General features: G+C 40.0%; 1 protein-coding gene across 3 annotated transcripts in view; it reads right to left on the bottom strand.

Moving 5' to 3' along the window:
• Positions 1–21,793, bottom strand: part of b3gat1b (beta-1,3-glucuronyltransferase 1 (glucuronosyltransferase P) b) — an 89,227-nt gene that overhangs the window by 66,658 nt on the left and 776 nt on the right. The gene's annotated exons all lie outside the window — the stretch shown is intronic.

Here is a 21,793-nt window from a genome sequence, read left to right as displayed (position 1 = left end):
GTGGTGATCTCATGAAGTTAGTGGGTAAAGAATATTTGTCAATGACTGATTATATTAGCAAATCACAGATGAAGTATGTTGGAGTTAGTGCCACAAATGTGGAAATTCAGGCTACAGCAAATGCTTTTGGAGTTGATATATATAGTTATAGTGGTGTAAGTTGGCAGATATTTAGTTGTAAAAGCAAAGTGTCAGACGAAGGGATATATTTGAAGCAGTGTGATGGTAATCATTTTGAGCAAGTGGTTTGTGTACATGACAAAGAACAGCTGGTTTGCTTTGGATTGTGTAAAGTGGATACTTCTGGGACAAAATACATGTGTACAAGAATTTCAAATTCACAGTCAGAGTACTGCAAATATATGTAGGTCAAATAGTAGAGAAAATTATTGTTTTTCTAAGTATTTGGGCAGAAAAAATTACTTTCAAAATAGTTTAAGTGTAAAACGTAAAGAAAGGAGGAAGAAGGAATATAATGAAAGCGTGTTTAGACAGGAACGTATGGCAGCGAGCAGATGGAAATATAGGGAAAATCTTGTTCATAGGCAGAATGTAAAGGAGATGAGTACAGGGAAATATAAGCACAATCTGGGTCATCGGCAGAAAGTAAAAGAGATGAGTACAGGGAAATATAAGCACAATCTGGGTCATCGGCAGAAAGTAAAGGCCATGAGCCAAAGAAAATATCAGGAAAATATTGTTCATAGGCAAAAAATTAAGGCAATAAGCAAGAGGGAATATTGGTTGAATCCAAAGCATAGACATATTGTTAAAACCAGGAGTAGTAGACAGTACCATGGAAATCAAGAGCATAAGATGCGTGTTATAGCAGGTAACAAACGTAAAAGGCAAGAAAAAAAAGTTAAGTCAGAGGGACTTGCCTTTGTTATGGAGCAGTTTTTGGATAAAGTAAAAGACGGACCAGATTTTGTGTGTTGTGTCTGCCATAGAATGTTGTTTAGTCATCAAGTTTTGTTGTAAAGAGATGACTATATTAAACCTGCAATAGCTTCTCTTGCAGATAAATGTATCAGTGAGAAGTACTTGCACAAATGCAGTAATGATTGTGTATTGCCATGTCGGTTGATGGATACACCTAGAGGTCAGTTGTGGATCTGTGCCACTTGTCATGGTAAGATTAACAAAGGTGTATTGCCTCCTGAATGTGCAATGAATAATATGGTTGTTGATCCTATTCCGGCTGAGTTGGCGTGTTTGAATAGTTTAGAGCAACATTTAATCGCGTTACATATTCCGTTGTGAAAGTATTGGCGTTACCTAAGGTGAGCAAATGGGTCATGGTCGCAACGTGTGTTCCAGCAAATATTGTGCAAACTAGCATTTGTTGCCGTTCCTGGTAGCGGAAGGATCATTGTTGCCGGAAATTAAATTGAAAGCAACTACGTGTAGGTCATTATGAGTATCAGTTTGATGACACATGCATATACGACAGGCATTGCAGTTTTTAAAAACCAATGTGCATTGTAAAGACGTGAAGGTGTTCAATGAGGGTTGGTTGAATGAGTTTGTAAAGAGACAAATTGTGATGTGTCACAAAGGACGTGGTTGCAGTGGAGATGGTGCTGAAATATCTGCTGATAATAGTGAGATGAGCTCCTGCATGACAGAACCCAACAGCATTGCCTTGTATCCAGGACACATGTCTGATGCCGGTGGACATTGGTCAGGAAGCCTCCGATCTCAGTCTTTTGACAATATCTTGAACTTGGCTCAACTATAGAGAACAATCCTGTTCGACTGTTAGCTGATGCTACAAATGGTAAGTGTTTCCCAGTGTTATTTCCAAGCGGATGCCCTCGTATCGATTTTCGTCAACATCGTTTGACATTGTCACGCTATTTTAATAACCGCATTTTACATGCTGATGGTCGTTTTGCACAGAATGTGGAGTATATCTTTTTTGCTCTTTACATGTCAGAGGTAGAACAAGTTGTGTCATGTGTATCTATAGCATTGAGGAAAGGACGAGGTGGCAGATTTCAAAAACTTAGTGGAGATGTCTTGAATAATGAAGAGGGTTTGAAGAGATTGTTTAAGATATGATGAAGTGGGTTTCGTTTTCTTAAACCTATTGAGAGTACCCCATCTTTTGGCAGAGCCTGCTTGCTTGAACTGTTGGCTTGTGTTCGGCAATGGTATTCCTACATGGTTTGCCTCATTTTCCTGTGCTGATATGCGGTGGAAGAACCTGCTTACTATTATTTTGAGACAGAGGGTAGAACAGAAGCAAGTTAAAACTAGAGATGGGCAGACAGGTGTGAACTTTTACGTCGTAATCCTGTCACTGCTGCGAAACTGTTTGATTTTCGATGGCATTGTTTTTTGAGAGAGGTTTTGATGTCTCCATGTAATCCTATTGGTAAGATAAGTGATTACTACTATCGTGTGGAATTCCAGCAACGTGGCTCCCCACACATTCATAGTTTGTTTTGGATAGAGGATGCACCTGTCATTGATAAAAACACAGATGCGAGTTGTTCGTTATTGATAAATCATTAGCGTGTGAATTACCTACACAGGATGAGACATTGTTAGAGATTGTTACATCTGTGCAAACACATAAGCGTCACTCCAAAACATGTAAGAAAAGGTGATTTGTCGTTCTTTTCCTAGGTTTGCCATCTGAAGAAACGTTTATATCTCGTGGCGTTGGTGCAGATGATGGCGAAAGAATCTTGTACTTGTACGGTAGATAGGAACAATAGTTTGGTATCTTGTGCCTGCAAAAGGCCAAATCAGATGTTTATGAAAGGAGGATGCAGTGAAAATCCTAACTGATATTAAGGAGGCTATTTTGGATGAGTAGAAACAGATGAATCCTTTACAACAGTTGTTTGCGCGTTTAGAGTATAAATCAAGCAGTTTTCCAAGCTGCTTGTAAGCGTTACGGTAGGAAAACAGAGGTGATTTTGAAAAGGCAGGTTAATGCGATCTGGATTAATCAATACAGCAAAGCATTGCTCAAAATATGGAACGCAAATATTGACGTCCAATTTGTTGCTGATGCGTATGCTTGTGTTGTGTACATCATTTCGTATATTTCGAAAGGGAAGAAATGGGACTGTTATTGCAAATGCACAGAGGAAGCTGCCAAGGAGGGTAATGCTAGTGCAAAGATGCGTTAAAAAATCTAGGGAGTGTGTATTTACACAACAGAGATGTATTAACTCGGAGGCTGTATATAGGTTAGCAAATATGCATCTGAAGGAATGCTCAAGAAAAAGTGTTATTTGTGCCAGTAGGGGATAATGTTGTGAAAATGAGTTTTGCCATTAAGTGTTTTAAAACAGAAGAAAGATCGAGACCTCAGCACAGAAGAGATGTGGATGACTAGCTTGGTTGTTAGGTATAAAGAGTAGGCCCAAAGATAGTGTTTTTAATGATATGTGTGTGCTTGTATTTGTCTGCAATGTCGCATTTTGTCCAAAGCGAAAGGTCTGATAAGTTGCATTGAGCAATGACTGGGTTTATTTTGAGAAGAACCACCCAGACCCAGCGGCGTTGTTCGTTATACGGTTCAGAAACCAAGAGTCCAAGTTGTTCCATCAGAGAGCATTCTGCAATTGTTTTACCCCTTCTCCGGGTTGATGTGCAGTTGCGACCAGCGGGTTTGTGACATTTGAAGAGTTTTACAGAGGAGGCCATGTCAAGATTAGATGATGGATGGCTGCATTCCAGTTAAGTCAGTTGTTGATGTAAATAGAAAGGCATTTGAAATGGATGCAGATGTGTTGGATAACATCCGGCACCATTGATAGGGATGGTATTGTAAGAAGGCGCTGGTGCAAATTGTGCTTAGAAGCAGAGTTGGATCGTTTAGAGTGTACAGATTCGTGGAGATGAGAATCAGGTAGTGAATTGACATACTGATCTCATTCCCAGATTGTGACAAACTCGAGAGCAAGTTGGCTTTTGAAAAGAGAAGGTAATGTCATGTGAAATGATGGTGTGGCTTTAATAAGATCTCTGAATGAGACACAGATGTGTATTTTTTATCAGGTCAGGCAGTGGTGCTTAGCTAAGGTAATGGGAGAAGCCAGACCCATTACATGTGTTCGTACAGATGAATTGCAGGTACTGGTAAAAGCCATTTTAATAAAGGCTATTGAAGCTTAACAGGTTATTTAATCAACAGTGAGTCGTCAACCAGGCGATATTTGTGTTTTGTTAACAGCTCCGACTGGGATAGCTGCCCACAATTTACATGCTGGCACCATTCACAGTGCCTTAAGCATTGGGATGGATGTACGCTTACCGTACATACCTCTAGGTGAAGAGAAGGTGAACTCGTTGCGCGCTAAATATAGTAGTTTGCAGATTTTGATCATTGATGAAATTTCCATGGTGAGTCATAACCTGTTGGCTTATATCCGCCATTCGTCAGATGAAACAAAGTAAGTGATTTTGCTCCATTGTAATGTGGGTGTAGTCGTAGTTGGAATTTTCCAGTTGCCTCCTGTTAGAGGGGAAACCGCTGTATATAAATAATGTAGGTATTGATTTGTGGTCGAATATATTTAAGGTTGTAGAGTTGAAAACGGTGGTTATAGGCAACAAGATGTGCGTTTGCCCAGTTGTTTGAACAGGATTAGAACTCGTTCAAAGAAGGGACCCCCAATGTTAGCTGGTGACATTGAGGTTTTGCAACGTTGTGAAACTGAGTGAAGTAAACTCAGCTTTACACATATTTTCAACTAACAAACAGGTAATGAGCATAATGTTGTCAACTTTTAAGACTTGTCCTGATTTTGTTGCGATAAGGCTCAAGATTTTGTCAATTGTAAGACAACAGGCAAGCTGAGATTGATGAGTGGCCATCATTCCGCAGTACTGAATCGTGTTTGGATGAATCACTGGCTTTGGGTATAGATGCGTGTTATGCTTATTAAGAATGTAGACGTAGCAGACGGACTGGTAAATGGAGTATGTGGCATTGTAACCCATATTGTTTACCCGAGTGACAATCAAAACTTTCCTGACACAGTGTATATGCAAGTTTGATGACAACGAAGTCGGTGCGAGATGGCGTATGCGTATTCTGTTGCAGTTGAGATGGGCTCTGCGGTATTAGACCAGAGAAAGGGCTAACCACTAAGGGCGGTTTGCGCCGGCAATTTCCACTGAAACTTTTGCTTGGGCTTGTACTGTACATAAAGTACAGAGGTTTAACTGTCGATGAGGCTGTAGTGTGTCTCAAAAGAATCTTTGCACCTGGACAGGCATATGTGGCATTAAGCCGTGTTAGAAGTTTAACCAGGGTTAGTTGTCTGGGATTTTCAGGAGAGGGTCATATATTGCCCAAGGATGACATTAAAGATGCAATTAAAAACATGCCTCCCTTCTTGGGCAGAAAGGTATTTCAGAGCATTGACTAATCAAACACACATAGTTTCACATTGTTTTTGATGAATGTGCAAAATTTAAGCAGACATATTACAGATTTGGTGTCATGTACCAAAGCATTTTGCAGCTTAACTGTATTGCTGTTACAGAAACATGGCTGCCTGAAGCTTTCGCAAGCGAATCTGTAAGGATGCAAGGTTACAGCTTTCAAAACCAGCCACGTAGTTCGTCTTATAGTAGCAGTAACACACACATTTGGCAAACATACAAGAACAACAACATGGTGGAGTTATGTATATGGTTAGATAGTTACCATATGAGGTCATCTAAGTACCACATTTGAGTTCGGAATGTTTAGTGTACAACTACAACAGCCAGGATACTGATAAGCAGTCATTTGTAAATGCCATCTTATCTATGTGTCCAATTCCAAGAACAATCTGACCAAGTTAATTGATTGGTTAGATCCGATAAGTACCACAGTTGCTGTAATAGGAGATTTCAATGATAATATTTTCAAATCTTCTAATATTTTGAACTTTATGGCAGACAAAGGATATATCCAACATGTCACCCAAGCAACAACTGAGAAGGGTACATTAATTGACCATATTTATATAAAAACTACATGTTATGACATAGAAACTGTAGTTTCGCCAACATATTTTAGTGACCACGAGGGGATTGCATGTTCTTTTACATCTAGGTCGTTGGACAGGGACATTGGAGTAGAACAGCTGTAGGTGGTTGCATGTAGTGGTTATTTTATGGGAAAACTTAGTTTTATCTACTTGCATTGATATTTAGTTTTGCATGTCATTGTAATGGGTGTATTGTTGAAGGTTTTTTCCCTGTATCATAAAAGCATTTCTAAGATGTATTGACAAACAATAGTCTCATATTAAAAACTGCACTAAGTATGCAGCTACATCGATTGAAACAAATTTAGTAGGTTTGATGTAATAAACAATGTTTACACAAAAATGCTATTATGATGCAGGTTTAGCTATACCTTGATTGTGATGTCAAAAAGCTAAAGGCTCCGGATGGAATTCCCAGTTTACTGGAGACAGGGTTCGATTCCCTGCGGTGTCCTGACTTGATGACTTGGCATTTACATGAAAGGCCTTTTTTTAATTTTTTACGAAGTTAAGTATTTGCTTGCATTAACCAAACTAAAGTATATATTTTACAAACTACATTCAGCAGTAAAGGTATTTTATAAGTTACAAATACAATGTCAACTGTAATATATTCAATGCATAGTAAAATGCCATGTCTTTGTGCATTAACAGCATTTTTCTACTCCTATGTTCTTTGTCTGTCATCCCTCATGAGGATGGTGACAGTGGATCAAGATGATGGATTGTGGACTATGGTGGCATCTGATTGTGGTGGTGGATCATCATCGTGGTGGCAGCTGATTAAGCAAAGGTATGCTTTTTGCAATCTACACTCAGCAGTAATGGTAGTTAATTAGTTACAAATACAATCTACACTGTCATATATTCAATGCATAGTAAAAGGAAGTGTCTTTGTCCATTAAGAGCATTAGAGCATTTTTGTAATCCTATGTTCTTTGTCTTTCATCCCTCGTGATGGTGGATCCTGATGGTGGCAGTGGATCATGACGATGGATGGTGGACTGTGGTGGATCCTGATCATGGTGGCAACTGGTTGGGGACTATCAGTTTCCACAAGACTGCATGATATACAACATGTCTACTCAGATACTATTGATTTTGTAGTAGACAAGTGTCAGAAGGTTTTACAGCCAAATTTGTGTTGTGAGTGGTGTATTATTTGAATATTTCTGTCCTTTAAGAAAGATTTTTAAATCCCACAGAGATAAATCACATTTGTGAATTTGAGCAATGCAAATAAAATGTGATTGATTGACTTGATAATTGATGCAGTATTTCAAATACTAATGTGTGAAGTTGTCAAACTATTATTTCATGTATCATATAAAAAAAATCAGATGAAATGAATGTGATTATTGAATTAACAACAAAATATGAATTGAAGGATACTTTGAGGATGAGGCAGGAAGAAGTCATATGATAAAAAATATTTATACAATATTGTCTTTTGTTGAATAGCAGAGGGTGCCAATTGTAAGTCTTACTGAGGCAAATGTGATTTATGTTGTCAGATGTACATTGATTTTCTACAACACAAATGTCAATGTTTTTCATACACATTTGTGTTCTGAGTGATGTATTATGTGAATATTTGTGTCCTTTAAATAAAACCACTGAGACAAATGTGATTTGTGATTTAGTTGAATGTAAATAAAATGTGAGTATTTGTCCGAGTATTTGAAGTAGTAATGCGAAACACAAAATATACTCTATCACATCTCATTTACTCTTAATCATGAACTAAAGTTATCTCTCAACATTAATTGACACATCAGGAAGTTTCATTTACATATTAACAATGTGAGAATGAGCTCTTCAGCCCTGGGGAAGAAAATTTGTGCCTTGGGCAAACCATGGTCTTACACTGGCCTGTAGTGACCAATATTGCAGCTGCAGCTCAATCATCTTTATTTGACTCATCAAACTTTAATGCCACGCCACAGTCACACCGTGTGATGAAATCAAATATACCAAGGTAGTTCATATCTCCATCTTGTTGAGATGACATTCCCAGAAGTTGAAGTTGATCTGATGAAAGCCCTACGACTAGTTCGTCAAAGTAAAAATGTGAAAAATGCACGCTACAAGCCACAATCCACAATCCACGCTATCAATTGCACATCACACTGAAAATTTTATGTAAATCGAATATTTGTAAAACAAAGCTTACTTCCTGTTGCCAGTAGGTGGCGCAATCACTATTATTACCTACAGACTAATATATCTCTTCAAGTAGGGGCTCTGATGTAGCGTGAACAGTGCACGTATCTGTCGGACAATGTTACAACAACTTAATTTTCACACTGATCAGTAGGTGGCGCTATGACCTGAACTAATATTAATATGGATGTGTTTAGGTCAAGATTGTGATCATAGGTCAATGGATTCGGAGCCGGTTGGATAATGCAGAGAGTGGATTACAAAGTACTTCACTGTGTCATGGCGAATCAGTAGGTGGCGCTATGACACTGAAATATTGACACATGGAGCTGATCAGGCTTGGACTATAATCATGTGACAGAAGTTTTGGCGGTGATAGGACAATGCACACTGGAGTTATATCGTGTCCTTTGGCGAAGGATGATACATGCCCGCACCTGCGTTTACGGTTTGTGAAATGTCACAATTCTGACCGCTGAGTCCAAATGACTTGACTGAGCTCTTTTGAGCTGTATATTATCAAGCAACCAGGAGCAGTGCATCAAAGTATAAAGCAGCTTCACTTCTCGTCGTCGGCGGCAATCGATCCTTGCCTGCCTAATGTTTGCTCATTACAGTCACGCCGTCAATTGCACAACCTGTGAACATTTTATGTAAATCGAATGATAGTTGTAAGCTTACTTCCTGTTGCCCAGTAGGTGGCGCCTCCTGTGTACCTACAGACTAATATATCTGTTCAAGTAGGGGGCTCTGATGTAAGCGTGAGCAATTTTGTGTCAATCGGACAATATTACAACAGCTTAATTTCCACACTGATCAGTAGGTGGCGCTATGACCCTGAGCTAATATTAATATATGGATGTGTTCAGGTCAAGATTGTGATCATAGGTCAGCAGTTAGGAGCCGGTTGGATAATGCAGAGTGGATTTACAAAGTACTTCCTGTTTCATGGCGAATCAGTAGGTGGCGCTATGACACCGAGAAATATTGACACATGGAGCTATTCAGGCTTGGACCATAATCATGTGACAGAAGTTTTGGCGATATAGGACTATGCACACTGGAGTTATGACAACATCGTGTCCCTTTGGCGAGATGATCCTTAGCGGCACCTCAATGTTTTACACGGTTTGAGAAATGTCACAATTCTGACCATGGTCAAATGACTTGACTGAGCTCTTTTGAGCTGTATATTGTAAAGCAGCCAGGAGCAGTGCATCAAAGTATGGCGCTTCACTTCCTCGTCGTCCCGACTGACGTCGATCCTTGCCTGCTAATTGCTCATTACGATCCACGCCGTCAGTGCACAACACACTGTAGACATTTTTATGTAAATCGAATGATAGTTGTAAAACAAAGCTTACTTCCTGTTGCCAGTAGGTGGCGCCATCACTATTATTACCTACGGACTAATATATCTCTTCAAGTAGGGGCTCTGATGTAGCGTGAGCAATTTTTGTGTCAATTGGACCAATGTTACAACAACTTAATTTCCTGCTGATCAGTAGGTGGCGCTATGACCTGAACTAATATTAATACATGGATGCGTTCCAGGTCAAGATTGTGATCATAGGTCCAGCAGTTCGGAGCCGGTTGGATAATGCAGAGTGGATTTACACAAAGTACTTCCTGTTTCATGGCGAATCAGTAGTGTGCTCTATGACACGAGAAATATTGACACATGGAGCTGATCAGGCTTGGACTATAATCATGTGACAAGTTTGGCAGTGATAGGACAATGCACACTGGAGTTATGACAACTTATACAGTGTCTGTGTGAGATGATCCTTAGCCGCACCTCCCAATGTTTGCCGGTTTGAGGAAATGTCACGCGTTATGACCATGGTCAAATGGCTCTGAGCTCTTTTGGGCTGTATGTTGTAAGCAGCCAGAGCAGTGTCAAGTATAAAACATGTCACTTCCTGTAGCCAGCAGGTGGCGCTGTGATTTTAAGTCATAATTTCTGTGTAGATGTCATCAGGCCGGGACTCTTCTGTCTTACATGTCTAGTTTGGACTAGATTGGTCCCATAATATCCGGAATACAGAACCCGTGTTTTGATGGCGTGTAATCAAATTTTGAGCCACGCCACGGTCACACCGTGTGGCCAGCATCGATCTTTGATTAGTTTTGATCTCCGTCTTGTTGTATTGACACTCATCTCAATTTGAAGTTGATCAGATAAAAGCCTGGGACAAGTATATCAAGTATAAATGTGGAATATATAGCAAAAATGGCCACTAAAGTCAAAATGGCCGGGCTTCCTGTTTGGCAATTGACATATCTATCAAAGACTCATTTTGTTTGTTATGAAAGAACCACATGTCCCTGTCGATTTTTGTACATGTCGGCCAATCGTAGTGGGGCTGCACACTAGGCGCTAGTCGGTGTGCCACACTTGCATTTTCTTAAAACCATCTGAATGTCTGCAGGGGGCTGTTACTACTAAATGTAGTTTGAGAGTTTGAACCTCCAACACCCAAGTTATAGTAATTCCGTGTGTCACGGCGAGGTGGTGAACTTTGTGTGCGCCACTATTATGGCGTTTGTGAAAAAGTCACAGAGATCTTATGCCTTCATTATCCAATGTCTTGAGTCCCATTTATTTGGGTTAGCGTGGCTCGGGCAATGGGTGAGGAAGAATACCTCCGCGTGTAAAGCGTTCAAAAACAAGACGTTTCCTGTTGCCACAAGGGGAGCGCTGTGATTGATCATGATTTCTGTGTAGATGTCATCAGGCGGGACTCTTGTCTTACGTGTCTAGTTTGGACTGCGATTGGATTACGTGTCGAGATACAGAACCTAGTGTTTTGATGGCGTAATCAAATTTTGACGCCACGCCACGGTCACCCCACCGTGTGGCAAGTCCACTGCAGGTTGAATTTTGATCTCCGTCTTGTTGTGGTAGCCTCATCTCAATTAGAAGTTGATCGATAAAAGCCTAGGACAAGTACATCAAAGTAAAAATGTGGAATATGGCCAAAATGGCCACTAAAACCAAAATGGCGGACTTCTGTTATTTTCATCATGCTCTTGAGACTTTTTCATGATTAGTCTGTCCTGAGCTACGAGTTTTTGTGAAGATCGGTCCAAGGAAACCTGAGGCTCGTTCAGGCGCTGTTGAGCCATTTTGCCACGCCCATTTCAAATTACTCCAGAATAATAAAGTGCCTCTTACTGTCTAATTTTGTGCAAGATTTAGAAGTGAGAGTTCCAGCATGTTAAAGCCCTCAAAAAGCCAAATCACTTTAGTCACAATAATAATAATAAGAATAATCCTTTCAATTTCAATAGGGCCTCTCACCTTCGGTGCTCGGGCCCTAATAATAGAACTAGAATACGTTGGCAGCACTGGCCAGACTGACACCCTTGCGTTGAAGCCTGTTGGGGAGTCGGTGGAAGGCGATCAGCGACCAGCGCCCGTCTCAGCGTTGCCGCGGCGTTTTCAAGCTGTGGCGGAACAAGCAGCTACTTCACCGTCCGTTAAGCGACGTCGATCCTTGCCTGCCCGATTACTCATTGATCACGCGTGTTGCACAACACACTGAACATTTTATGTAAATGAACGATAGTTGTAAAACAAAGCTTACTTCCTGTTGCCAGTAGGTGACATCACTATTATTACCTACAGACTGATATATCTCTTCTAGTAGGGGCTCTGATGTAACGTGAGCAATTTTGTATCAATCGGACAATGTTACAACAACTTAATTTTCACTGATCAGTGGGTGGCGCCATGACCTGAACTAATATTAATATATGGATGTGTTCAGGTCAAGATTGTGATCATAAGTCCAGCTTGATTCGGGCAGTTGGATAATGCAGAGTGGATTTACAAAGTACTTCCTGTGTCATGGCGAATCAGTAGGTGTGCTATGACACAGGAAATGTGTTTATGGAGCTGATCGAGCTTGGACTATAATCATGTGACAGAAGTTTGGCGGTATTAGGACAATGCACACTGGAGTGCATGACATGTGGTGTCTTTGGCGAGATGATCCTTCGCCGCCTCAGCGTTTACGGTTTGAGGAAATGTCCGCAATTCTGACCATGGTCAAATGACTTGACTGAGCTCTTTTGAGCTGTATTATCAAGCAGCCAGGAGCAGTGCATCAAAGTATAAAAGCGGCTTCACTTCCTGCGTCAATCCCGGCCAGCATTGATGTACCTGCTAATTGCTCCATTCTGATCCATGACCAATTGCACAACACACTGTGAACATTTTATGTAAATCGAATGATAGTTGTAAGCAAAGCTTACTTCCTGTTGCCAGTAGGTGGCGCCATCACTATTATTACCTGGGACTATTATCTCTTCAAGTAGGGGCTCTGATGTGGCGTGAGCAATTTTGTCAATTGGACAATGTTACAACAACTTAATTTTCACACTGATCAGTAGGTGGCGCTGCACTTGACCCTGAACTAATATAAGAAATACATGGATGCGTTCAGGTCAAGATTGTGATCATGGGTCAGCAGTTCGGAGCCGGTTGGATAATGCAGAGTGGATTTACAAGTACTTCCTGTTTCATGGCGAATCAGTAGAGTGGCGCTATGACACCCGAGGAAATATTTGACATGGAGCTGATCAGGCTTGGACTATAATCATGTGACAAAAAGTTTGGTGGTGATAGGACAATGCACACTGGAGTTATGACAACATGGGTGTCCTGTGGCGAAGGATGATCCTTCGCCGCACCTCAATGTTTACACGGTTTGAGGAAATGTCACAATTCTGACCATGGTCAAATGAAGCAAACTGAGCTCTTTTGACTGTTTATTGTAAAACGGCAGGAGCAGTGCATCAAATATAAAACATGTCACTTCCTGTAGCCAGCAGGTGGCGCTGTGATTTTAAGTCATCATTTTCTGTGTGAATGTCATCAGGCAGGACTCTTGTCTTACATGTCTAGTTTGGACTCGATTGGTCCATGTGTCGAATGCAGACCTCGTGTTTTGATGGCGTGTAATCAAGCGAGAGCCACGCATACAGTCACACCGATGTAATGAAGATCTTTGAGTTAGTTTGATCTCCGTCTTGTTGGCGGTAACCTCATCTCAATTTGAAATCGATCAGATAAAGCCCTGGGACAAGTATATCAAAGTATAAATGTGGAATATGGCCAAAATGGCCACTAAAGTCAAAATAAGCGGGCTTCCTGTTTGGTGAGCATATCTATCCAAGTGACTTATTTGTTTGTTATGAACACATGTCCCTGTGATTTTGTACATGTCGTAATCGTGGTGCCGGGCTGCACTTTGGGCGCTAGTCAGTTATTATGCACGCCCATTTCTTAAAACCATCTGAATGTCTGCAGGGGGGCTGTTGCTACAAATGTAGTTTGATGGAGTTGAACCTCCAACACGAAGGTATAAGTATTCGTGTGTCTGGCGAGGTTGTTGAACGACCCCACGCCACTATTATGGCCTTTGGCCGAAAAGTCACAGTAATCTTATGCCTTCATTATCAATGTCTTGAGACCCGTTTGACACAGGTTGGCGTGGCTGCGGGCAGTGGGTGAGGAGAATGCCTCCACGTGTAAGAGGTTCAAAAACCAGACATTTCCTGTGCCTGAGGGCGCTGTGATTTTAAGTCATGATTTCTGTGTAGATGTCATCAGGCCGGGACTCTTGTCTTACGTGTCTAGTTTGGACTCGATTGGACCATGTATGTCGAGATACAGAGCCCTCGTGTTTTGATGGCGTGTAATCAAATTTTGGCCGCCACGCCACGGTCACACCGTGTGGCGAAAAATCGATCTTTGAGTTGGTTTGATCTCCGTCTTGTTGTGATGACACTCATCTCAATTAAGTTGATCAGATAAGCCCTGGGACAAGTACATCAAAACAAAATACAGAATATGGCCAAAATGGCCACTAAAACCAAATAGCTTGGACTTCCTGTTGCATTTTCATAATGCTCCTTGAGACTTTTCATGATTGGTCACGATACACCTGGGCTCTGATTTTTGTGAAAGATCGGTCAAAGGGAAACCTAGGGCTGCGTTCCAGGGGGCGCTGTTGAGCCATTTTACCACGCCCATTTCAAATTACTCCAGAATATATTAAATTTTCACCACTCTAATTTTGTGCAAAGTTTGGTAAGTTCAGCATGTTAAAGCCCTCAAAAGCCAATTCATTTGGATCACAATAATAATAATAATTAATAAGAATAATCCTTTCAATTTCAATAGGGCCTCTCACCTTGTAATTAAGATGCAAAATAAATTTGTCATAACACCAGGACTTGCAGCATCATCAATGTATTGGAGTGATTTGTGGTGAACCGTGATGTGCTGAAAGTAATTGTCTATAATGGACGAGGCAACAGCCAAAATTGACTGTACACAACCATTTGTGATACTTTTCATGTGAGCAACACATGAGCCAACAAGAGAACAACACAGTGAATGTCAACCAAGAGAGACCGCCTGACAGAGTGGCTTAAAGTTTGGTTTAAAAACTAATTGCTATAACTAAAAGCTTTAGAAATAGACTTTAAAGATATAGTTTGTGAGAAATAAAAAATAACTTAAAGTGAGAAATAGTTAAATAATTTAATATATTGGCATATGCAATTACAGCTTTCTACTGTGAAGATATTCACAAGTACAGACAGTGTGAAGTCATTTCAGTGAATGTGTTAATGAGTACCAGATAGCACTGTGCCAACAAAGCATTTCACAGCTCCCACATGGAAAATGTTCCCACCTACAGTCCACTTTGCATTGGTAAGTACGATCATCTTGTGTGCATATGGCTTGATTAAAAAAAACATAACTTTGGAACCATGATGAACAGATCTGATAAACATCTTTCACTAAATACCACAGGGGCTGGATGTTTTATTTAGTCTAAAACAACAACTTAAAGAACGAATATAGACTTGTTCAAGAAATAATAGTTATTAGTGATAAGCATGAAACACACCCCTGCTCATCTCAGCGTACTCAGGGGTTTTGCAGCTAAAGCCATTGTGGTGTGACCAGGAGGTAATTGTGGCAAATCTTAGCTAATGTTAGCAAACTACACACTCCTCCATTTGCAGCGCTGTGGCAATGGTTTAGTATTTTATATAAATGCTAAACGGTTGTTTAAATGCATAGATTCTTCCATCACTGTCAGTGGCTGCTGTTCAGTGAAACTTACATAGCCTTGGTCCAAAAATCTAAATGAAGGTCAAGAATATAACAAGAAAAATGAAAAAGCATGTGTTTCTGTGGAAGCACATTAATTAATAGAGATTGCATTGATTGCTGTCGAGCATTTGGCATCAGATTTGTGTCCTTTAAGTCATGTTTTTTCTCTTATCTTTATCCAAGAGTGTGGTCTTTCAGTTCCAGAGCAAAATTATTTCCCTATTCAGATTTTCTAATGTTCACACTCAAATAGCCCCTGCTTGTGCTTAGATTTGCTTGAGCTAAAACTGTGTTGCTTAACTTGAGCTCTTCTCCTCCTGCTCTCCCTGCCTCTGTGCACACGAACATCTGTTCTAGGATTTGTGGATGTGTTTTGCTTCTTTTTCTACTTTAAAGCTGCTTTCAGACATGCACTGAACTCCAGAGATTCTCCGCACTTTCTCCGGAGGAGGTTAGTTAATGGGTTAATGACGCTTCGATCACGAGTCAGATGCAAACAAAAAAAAAGAGAAGAAAAAATGAAAGCCAACGCTGTTGTCAATGTGCTGTGAACAAAATCCGGTGATCTCTGCAGCAGAATTAATACGTAACTTCCTGTCGCTGCCTGCTGCACCCTGCAGCTCCACCTCCCGTCTGAATAATGTGGGGATTTGTTGCTGTTGTGAACGCGTCTGTGCAGAGAACCTCTCGTTGCGTTGTGCAAGTGTGAAAAGAAAACTGCGAATAAAATCTATATCGCAGGTCATGTTTGAAAACGGCTTAAGAAACATATACCCATAACAAGGGCGGGACACATAGACTGTATATAAAAAGGTGGGGCAACACTACACCTGCCATAATATTGCTGCATTAAATAAATCCAAGCGTAGAAGAAAAGATCCAACTGCAGAGGAGAAAACTGAGAGCAGACGTTTCATGTGGGAACAGAAGCAACGTGAGAGGGAGGATCGTGCTGACTGTCAGCCTCCTCATCTTCAAATGCCAACCAGCCTCTACATCAGCTGGACACTGACACATACAAGTCAAAAGATTAAAAAAAATATCTTTGGCAAGCACATTTTGAACACTGCCCAGTTTGATTTTGAAAAACAGCTTAATTAATTGCTCAAATGAAAATGCTACAAAGCTATTTTATTAATTGTATTTGTATTCAAATGAGCCAATACCCATACTAAGCCATGAATATTCAGTCGTGATGTGATGGTCAGTAAAATCAAGAAGTTCCTTTACTTGTAAACTACTGTAAATCGGTGTGAAGTAAAAACAACGTCACGTTGAACTACCCTCTCCCTTCATGCATGAGGAGTCCAATCTCTCCGCAATAAGATCTACTTTCATTGTCCAAGTCACCTAACTGTTAAATGTAGACTTTGTCATTGTTTGTTTCACCATTTTCCATCTTGTGCGCTCAACTGAAACTCTTAAACACCAGAGACTAATTGAATACACTTAAAAGTTTTGAACTTTATGTCAAACTAAAATCATTAATTTCAACTAAGATAACTGCTCGGGAACGAAAAACGAACCCATGCACCTGGAAAAATCACCGGGGGTATGCTCTGCGCACATTGTCATTCTCTGGATTTGGTTATAGGCACACTATAATCTAATTATCGCATGCACTTGGACTTTAACACTTGCAGAATAATTTGATCAGTCTATTCCCATTTTCTTGCTATTTTGCATACTGGATTTGTTGATGGAGTAAATAAATATGTGCTTGTTTCCCTTGAGGAGATCAACATTCATCAAAATTCATATCTCATCCCGGTATCAATTCACTAAATATGACCATAATCAAAGTAATAATTATGTTAAGATGCTTATACGGCCATGTTGTAACCACTGCATTCTTATGACAGAATTTAAATCTGCAGCCAGAGGCAAATGACAATCAGTTCCATCAGAAATCAGAGTGTATACACGATTGCTGAGCACAAGTGTAATATTCTGCTGGGCATGTAATTAGTTTAATCCAATTATTCTCATGATCAAAGCAAGAAACAGCAATTCTGTGTAAGTAGTTACAGCTAATGGAGCAGCTTCTCATTTTGCCTTGAAGTCAGGGAATATTTTTGCCTCTACATTTGGAAGACATGTGGCAATATTCACAAATAGGAGATGTACAGTTTATTTTTGAGAGACCTTGTGTTAAAGTAAAAAAAACAACAACAATGCATCTGATTCACATAAAGTACAGATGCAACAGCAAACTGATTTTATCATCAAACACAAATAAAAACAAATGCAACATAATCGCAGCCACATATACAACAAAGCAAGCAACCACAATCAGGGGTGAAGTGAATTGCTGGGCTTTATATTACATACAGCCACACAGTCAGTGTGGCTACCATCAAACATTATACAACCATATTCTGAATGTAACTATCCTCATTGAAAAAACACACACAACACATGTTAACATATTCTCAGCTGTTGAAAAAGTATCTCCCAACACTTTAAAAATAGTGCAGTGACATTTGAGTAGTCCAGTCGTCACGAGAATGTCTCATTTAGTTGAAGAGACCCAACTGCTGCTCGTTCTCTGTCAGTCAGCCAATGATACTGATGGAGGAAGCAGGACAAGGGTCAGTGCACTCATAGTCAGCAATCACTTTGTTGTTGTTGTTGTTCTTGCAAGATTGGATGTGTTTGTCCATTCCTATCAAGCAGATGTCTACTGTGTGTGTGTGTGTGTGTGTGCGTGTGTGCGTGTGTGCGTGTGTGCGTGCGTGCGTGCGTGCGTGCGTGCGTGCGTGTTTCCTCTTGTACAGCAATCTTTGTGAGGACCAGTTTGAGTCTACCTACGGAGTTTGGACATTTTGGGAAAGTGAGGTCCTCACTTTGTGACCCACCTTTAATGGACTGTTTGGGGGTTAAGACTTGGTTTTAGGGTTAGGGTTAGAATAAGGTTAAGGTTAGGTTAAGGGTTAGGGTTAGGCATTGAGTTTGGATGGTTAGGGTTAGGCTAGGGAATGCATTATGCCAATGAGTGTCCTCACTAAGACAGCTGTACAAACATGAGTGTGCGCCTGTAAGTGTATAAGAGACACTTACGCATTCTTTTTCCATTTTTCCATATGAGCCAAATTGTCAAGTAGACCTTGGGAACGCTTCCTCCTCTCACGCTCCCCTTCTGTGGGGTCCCACAGGGGTCTATTCCAGGTCTCATTTTATTTTATATAATAAGCATGTTATTTCGTGGGCAGACAAAGCCTGGTACCATGATGTGCGATCTAATGTTTTTTGCCTCTGAATCTAAGATCTATGAATGTAAAAAAAAAAGGCATTTGGGTTATTTTCAACTCAGAGTTGTCAGGAGACTAAAGTTGTACAATCCTGCTTTGTTCATCTGACACATTTAACCAAGGGCAAGTCATTACTTTCATCTGCACATCTAGAGAAGGTCACCCATGCTTTGATCTCATCCAGACCTGTCTATTGCAACGCCCTTCATTCCAGTGTCAGCAGGTGGAACAACCAAAGACCACAGCTGATACAAAACATCGCGAATCCCAGCTGACATTGGGCAAGAGGTGAGGTACTCCCTGGACAGGTCCATAGTGTATCACAGGGCCAACATGCAAAGAGAAAAGACCATTCTCATTCACATTAACAGGGAAAGGTCCTATATAAAGTTCACTATAACTGTACTGGCATGCTTATATTTTATAATGATATGTGAAAATGTACATGGTGTATAACGTACTGCAGATTCCAACAGGTCTAACAGTTGGCCTCATCAGCCTGAACATGTGTAACCACATAAACTATAATGAGCCAATCAGCGTTTTTCAACCAGAAATGTTCCAGATTGTGTTTTATGACTCTAATAATATAGATGTTTTACAAATTGGATAAAAGACACTTGATGATGGTGACATCATGAGACATTCACTCAAAACCATGAATGTGAACTTCACAGTGGAACTAAAAGAAAAGGAGTCTTCAAAATCATTAGGATTACAATCCAGGTGATGGCATCCAGTAGTTCAGAGCAACGTAATGGACCAATCGACGATGAGACTGACCATAGCTAGAACCACACCACTAGAGGCCTTAACCACTAAAATACTGGCAATTTCCTTACAGGACATAGGAAAGTGAAAACACATCATTACAGGACGTCTACAACCACTTCACTGCCAGTTCACTGTAGCATCTACTCTTTGTGATCCAGTCATTTTTCAGTTTGCATTAAGTAGGTTACTTTAGACGAGTAGGTTCTGGGAACTTCCTGAGAACTAAGTCATACAATTCATAATTCTGATCTACAAATGATCTACAACTGAAAATAAAGATATACAAAGAGAACAATGATTTGTAAATTTGAGTACTCACACATGTCTAATCCAATCCACACACAAACAACAAGCAAAATTGGAACATATGTAAATCAGTTCAACAAATGCACACTTCACAACCTGGTTAAATATGTATATATTATGTTCAAATGTTTAACCTCAGCTTAACAGATTGGATCATTTTCACCTTTCAGAAGCTTCCTGTGTGTCCTTCTTTCATTGCAGATGCATCATTAGCTTCCTTGTGTGGACTTGGGGCAGTTAAGTGTTCCAGAATGCAGTACATGAATACATTTTTGTCAATGGACAAATTATTATATATTATTGTATCACTTCGATAAGTTTCTAAAAAAATTTAGGTGAGAAGAAAACACTTAGTTTACAGTTTATCCAAATACTGCCTTTGGAAATTTGCGTCCGGCGATCATCTCATCATCAATTAATAAAAATGAAAACGGACAGAGGCAACATTACATTTAATTTAATTTTTAATACAGATTGACTTTTACACTCACTGTCTATTCCATTCTATTCCAGCAACGCTTGTACTTGACAATCTATGTTGTGTGCTACACTACAAGGTTACAGAAGTCAATGCAGATTGTTTTCTACTGGAAGGGAGTCACTTGATATAAACCCGATGAATCAGTGACGACCACTTGAGCTAAAAGACCCAATCAGCAAGCGTTTGTCATCTTTTCCAACATCTCAGTTTCTGCCCATCCAGACTAAAATGCAGCCCAGAGTTTTCAAACTCAAACAGGGCCAGCAGCGTTTCCAAACTATGCCAAGTCTATCTGTAGCAGAGTTGATGTTGACTTCAGAGAACTCAGCCTCCTGCATTGTACGATGCTGATTGATGCAGTGTAATCTTTACTACTCTTTTTTTCTGCTCATGCTGGTTGAGCGAGGATGCGCTCTGTGTATTGATCTGCTCACACAGCTTTTCCTTCCGCTTAAAGTGAGAGCTCGCCTCTGATCCTAACCAGCTTTCAAGTGGGCAAAAACAACCTCAAACAATCTGACTCAAAGGCACTTTTTTGTAACGTACTGTGCACAGCACAGTATGCAGGTAAAAAAAATGGCAAGAGCGCAGAGCTGGTCCAAAGTGTAATGATTTTCTCTTGAACCTCCTTCTGAGCTTATGATGCATTTGATTTGGTTTCCATAGGAACTGATGCAGAATCCAAATGTTTGGAAAGGATTTCAAATTCTCCATGAAATTCTCATCTGATGAATCTCCAGACAGGTTTTCCTTCTAGATCAAACTATTCAACAGGAAGCACTTATGAGCAACATATTACCAAACAACTCCTTTAGACTTAACAATCTATAAAATATAATTTAGCTATGATCTAATCCTGTTGCAGTCAAAGATTATTTATCTGACAAACACTGAGGTGACTTCCGCACAGACTCTGAACAGAAGATTTGTTTTTTGAAACATACTCTGCACATAAAAGTAAGACATCCACTCACTGTCTATCCTGCTTGTGGCTCCCCACAGTTTATGCCGTGCTTTGTATGGAAAACATCTAGCTCTACTGACTCACTTGGACACTCTGGGGGAGGTTTGAGTGTAGTATACTCCATATGCAAGTGAACAGTGAGACTTATAGAGCATTTAAAGAGACGTGGATTCAGCAGTTGAATGAATGTTGCTCTTAAAGTCAGAAAATTCTATTTTGTAAATAATCCAGTAGTCATTGAGTTTGCGATTGTATCAATACCACTGAAACAACATTGTTTTAGTGCTTTGTTGTTTCAGATTGATGGATGGATGGATGGATGGATAGAGATATAGATAGATAGATAGATAGATAGAGAGATAGATAGATAGATAGATAGATAGATAGATAGACAGACAGACAGACAGACAGACAGACAGACAGATAGATAGATAGAGCCCAATTAAAATCCAAACATATTGTGCATAGCTCAAGTGTGTTTCTATGGAGGCTGTGCAAATAGTCAACAAATTGTCAATTAATATATATATTTAGAAATACTGAACTTTAGTGAAGAGAGACATAACCTTAAACCAACACTTCACATATTGTGATTGGAATTACTGATGTAAAGCATTTGTCTGAGTAAGCTGTGCAAATAGTCAACGAATAGTCAAATGTTATTAAAAAAATATATATTAAACTTAATTGAATAAAAAACCTGACCTAAGA

Source organism: Hippoglossus stenolepis, chromosome 15, assembly GCF_022539355.2.
Source record: "Hippoglossus stenolepis isolate QCI-W04-F060 chromosome 15, HSTE1.2, whole genome shotgun sequence".
Taxonomy (NCBI): domain Eukaryota; kingdom Metazoa; phylum Chordata; class Actinopteri; order Pleuronectiformes; family Pleuronectidae; genus Hippoglossus; species Hippoglossus stenolepis.
This window is presented reverse-complemented; position numbering and strand designations above follow the sequence as displayed.